The sequence below is a fragment of the Dendroctonus ponderosae genome, unplaced genomic scaffold (genome assembly GCF_020466585.1).
Source record: "Dendroctonus ponderosae isolate FM_Combo_2020 unplaced genomic scaffold, Dpon_F_20191213v2 Dpon_F_20191213_4, whole genome shotgun sequence".
In the NCBI taxonomy this organism is placed as follows: domain Eukaryota; kingdom Metazoa; phylum Arthropoda; class Insecta; order Coleoptera; family Curculionidae; genus Dendroctonus; species Dendroctonus ponderosae.
Genome location: NW_026018611.1, coordinates 13,584,883 through 13,590,207, shown reverse-complemented (window position 1 = coordinate 13,590,207; position 5,325 = coordinate 13,584,883).

The window sequence follows — 5,325 nt, the reverse complement described above, 5'->3', positions numbered from 1 at the left end:
GGTAAAAAGGGATAATTCTGGTTGATGGAATTCTCACTAGTGCAAAAGCATTACGCCTCATTAACTTATATGAAAAGAAGCCTTTTCCTCAAATTTTGAGATCTGCTCGCGTGCAAACTAAATCAGCATAATTATGTACCGATATAGCAGTATATACCGATTTTTTGGAGCTAATCTGGACATGAACTTCTTACATGTAAGGGGAATTTTTTTTTTAACAAAGCGCATCGGAACAAATTTAACTAGTTTTACCCTCCTTGGTTCAAAATAAATGGCTGACGTAATAAATGTTTCTTAAAACACATATTTTTTACAAGCTGTTTACGGCCTTATAGAACAAATTAAATAGTTCCATTAAAATGATCACGATTTTAAAAATCCACATACACTGAATTTTATTCAATTTCGACACAAATATTTTTATACTAAATTGAAGTAGTTAGCCAACGTTCCCTAACTAAGTTATTTAACGTGAGGTGAATATTTCAAGTATTCTGGATATGCGCTACCAAAAATGTATCGTCCGTGATGTTAAATTAATTTGAGAAAATTGAAAATTAATCAGTTTTTCCCGGGGAGACTCTAAAATGTTTATTTCAGCCGGTAAAACCGGTCGATTTTATTAAAATTCAAGAGAGCTTGAAGCGACAAAGCAAATGTTGAGTTTGTCATTGTTTGGATTTGTATTTTCTTGCACGGTCCATTTAAAGGTTTTTTTTATATTTACCCCTAAGCGGAAAAACTTGAGTTTAATTGTTGCAGTCGATATTATCATAAATTTCATTTCTGCGGTCAACTTTTAATTGTACACTTGTGGCTGGCAATGTGCAGAACCCGTTTAACTTGCTGATTAATTACAAATAGTTTTTACCATTTATCGGATTTTAGAAACAATCCTTTTTAAATTGCACTCTGATTTGCTGTTTTTCGAACTTCTACTTCTTTCAACAGTCTTGTGATATCTGATGCCAAGCTCTAACAACTCTCTCTTTGACATCATCCAGCCAACGTTTCTGGGGTCTACCAAGAGACCTCTTGTGCAGTCGTGCTCTCCACGGTATTATGCGTTTTGCTCACTTTAATTCATTTTGACGTGTTGAATTCATTATGGCTCTTAAGACTTAGATACAACATCATTCTAAGTGTAAGCTGATTTGATGCTAAGCGTAGCTGTTTCCATTCCGTAAGTTATAACGGGGAGTATACAGGTATTGAATCCTTTTCTTTTGAAGTTGATTGGGATATTTTCATCCTTTCGTATGTGTGACGGTGTACCTGTAGCTGCCCATGTTTGTCGGATTCGTCTCTTAATTTCGACGACTTGATTTTTCCTACTCAATTTAATAATATGTCCCAGGTAGGCGTAAGCTTAAACTTTTTCGGTGATCTGATTACCGAGACGCACAACAATATTATCAACTGAAGTCATAATTTGTGTTTTGCTTACGTTCCGGGTTTACTTAGGTTCCAGCATTTCCTGTTATTCACCGACATCCTGACTGATATGCACAACGTCACTCGCAAAACGAAAATTATTTAAATGTTTCCAGTGAATTCTTATGCGCTTTCTATCCCATTCCAGTGTATTCTAATGCAAAAGTGAATCTCTTTAGACAGATGGTATCACCCGGTCTAACTCCCGTTTTTATTGGAATTTCATTAATTTCCATATCTGCTGCTATTTTTATTATTGACGTTGCGTTGTTATGTATATTTTTCGATAGTTCTTTATACTTCGAATCAACCCTTGCATTATTTAAGGCTTCGATGATAGCCCATAGTTCTACGGAGTCGACGAAAGTCCTTATTCCACGAAAGCAAGATGTGGTAGGTTGTAATCTTTGCTATGTGGTATGACTCTGTGCGATACTGACTTCATTTTGGTGACAAGATGTTTTATATTTTTATGTATCACTCCGCCTATGTGTGGGTCCTTATCTCTATTGTTTTGATATAAGAGTTATTGCTATTTTAGCTCAGTACCTTTTTCTTCACGCAGTTGCTTCGCTTAAACCTAGGATATTCCCTCTGTTACGAGCTAGTTCTTCTTCCAGTTCTTCTAGATGTTCAATTAATCGCATTGTTCCTATGGTATAAGTAACAATGTGAAGTATGGCCTTTGTTTTATTCTTTGATATGGGTTAGATTTGCGAATTTTTGCCTCAAAGTCAAAGCTAATAAAATTAGACCGAAAGTTGGTGAAACGTTCATTGGTCAAATATATTTTATTATCCACATTTATTTTATCAAGCAATTAAGTTTTAGCCCATCTAATTTTGCTATTTCCAATAGCTCTTTTAACATAATTTCATATTCCATTAGAATGTTAAGATGCCTTTTTAAATGCTAATTTCATGGCGTTGCAATATTTCAATGGGTGAATGAATAACTAATCAAACATCTAAAACTTTCCATACCACTGCATAAAAGATCAACAGCAACACTTCCATTCGGTGAAGGCCTCTTTAATAACTATGTGAAATGGTTTCCATCTATTTATTAAACTGAGAACTGCAGTTCGCTTGATATGAATATGCCTCTGGTTTTATGCACACTGGTGCCAATATATCACATTTTTATACTTCAGGAAAACATTAATTAAATTTCATTGCTGCAACAGTCTTAAACTTAGTCACATTTTGATCAATTGGCAAATGTATTGTGTGGTACATGTATTGAATATTTTAAGATCAACGAGCAACGGAAAAGTGCGGTTTTATATTTTTACAGAGTTCCGGCAAGTGGAACAGATACTATTGTTTCTCAATTTCCAAATTTTATGAGATATTGCCAAATTAACTTGCAACCAAATTATTTCTAGTTCCTGACCTGATATTTATATGGGGATCTTCTTTGTTCCATTCGTACACTACGAACAAATAAATAAAATAAATAAGACATACAAATTGTCGGGGATTAATCAAAATTTGTATCAGTCAGTCGACTATTTTTTAATATGAATTTCTGATAAACCCTATGAAACACATCAATTCAAGACGCTGAATCACAACGATTTTTACTAACTATCCAGCTAAATTAAATGTTTATTTAGAAATATAACTTTGAAAGTTGGTTCAAACATTTTTAAATATATAATTAAATATATCTCTTTAGACATCATAAAATGGCGGCAAAAGTTATTTTATTAAAGGATCTATCGAATACGTCTTGCCAACTGTTCAAATATGTTCAACTTTTGCCGATATGTAGGTATATGTAAATACTTTAGCATTTATTTTGGATCTATCTATTCAGCTCCTACAAGTGATTGATAAAATCGAATTCCGGACAGACATTTATCAAAATCAGCCATGGAAAAAGAGATATTGATGTTGGCGATATTTTCCAGTTGTTTTCAAGAAGTTAACAAAGTTGCTTTTTTGTAATTTTTCTAATTATTCCAAAAATCAGGGGTGTTCTTGGTTGTAAATGTGTGATCTTGGGTGATTTTTATGGTATTCTTTGGGTTTGATTATGGACTTCGAGATTACCGTTCGAGTGGAGACATGAAGTTTTTATGTCCATTCATGTTTGTTAGAAACATGCTTTTCTGGATATTTTTCTTTAAAGACGGAGATTGGATGAATTATTATTCCTCAATGGAAATTGTGCGAATTTTGCAAATATTTTTAGAGTTACTTCTTTTCACACATCGTGAGGATTTCTCCAACATTTGGAATATGTCTTGGAATACCTGCATTGAATAATTAATGCTTTTGGGATATGGCAACATGCCGAAACTCGATATAGTAATTGTGCGACGAATAACTGATTGTAAAGGAGTTTGATTTGATGGAATAGTTTGCTCTGTCTTTTTTAGCAGACGGTAAAAAAATGCTGCGACGGTCAATCTTTTCACTAAACTCTATCTGAGTCTCCGTCCATTCCTGCACTATGTTTTAAATGTCTATGTGTAGTTGCCACAACAGTTTGATCCTTGGGTTTTGTATAAACAACAGAAGCAGATGCCATCGTCAAAAAAGGCAATTTTGGTGCCGGCTATTTTTTGAGACAATTGCGCACAAACTTATGAAATTCTGGAAACTGGGGATCCAAGGAAGGAGTTTTATTGCTGAGTTGAGGATGCTAAAGAATGTTTCAGGTTCGATAAAATCGCTATACCCTGCCTAAAGCCAGCTGAAAATATCCAGAGGCTTCCCAGTTGTAGACGTAGCAGAACGCTCGTACCATATCACTTGTAGCTCAAAATCGTTCCACTCGCTTCCATAAGTGTTCGAGGACTATGCTTTTAATGAGAAGCCGATAAGGCACCAGTTTATTTCAGTTTAGTTCAGAAAAGTTTACTTCTTCATGGATTAATGCTGTGTCGTCTTTCAGCTGGATGCTATTCCCTAGACGCAAAACACTGTTAGTTATTAAATCGAAAAACAAAATGTTTCCCCTTTGTTCTTGTGACACTCTTTTTTATAGTCTGTGGGATTGTGACACTATTCAGACCGAAATGTGTCCGCAGTACTAGTTTTTCAACACTTATTATGATATTAAGATCATTTTAGCATTTATGATGTTTGTGATCTCTCGTTTTTTGTTCGTTATTACGTTGCTTGTCAACAAATGAATTTCTGAAAGCAAGCTTCCTCAGCTCGAGATGAAGGTGTCATCTAGACAATTGCTTAGAGCAATTTAGCCGCCTTATTTTATTTTTGATTTGAGTAGAACAAGTAGATTCTTATTTGGTGAAAACGTTGTTTAGAGCTACGCTAATTAAAACTTTTAGAGTTCTAAGTAGTATTAGATTGGTCAGATATTAGCTGCAAACATAGCTAGAATTTCTTCTTAAGTATGGGAAAAATAGATTCGATCAACGGGCACAAAATTTGAAAATTCAGGATATTGCCTCTATTGAAGAACTCTCCGAGTTTAGCCTTGCGTCTTGAGAAATATTCTCCTGTTGAGGTGTTCAGCTAATGGTGTAAGAGCGTGTCAATAGAAAAATACTTCATAGTCTGCTGATGTTTTGCACATTGTGGTGAATACAAAGTTTAGCCGATTGATATTTTTTAACGGTGCAGAATTATGATATATTTGCTAGTAAGTTTTTCAAAATTATATATAAAAACAACTTTAATGAAGTATTTCATAGCCAACATAGCCTCACACTTGCGACTAAGTTTAAATGAAGCTTAACCTTTGTTAAAGAGTGTAAATTTCTTCACTCGTTTGCATAACTCGAAATGATAAAACTTGAGTAACGCAAAGTCCTTCAATTGGTATATTTACATTCTAAATGAAAATGTGGTGGGCACAAAAACTATTTATAAATATAAAAATGGATGATTATTTCTACTGGTGAGCGGTTAATAT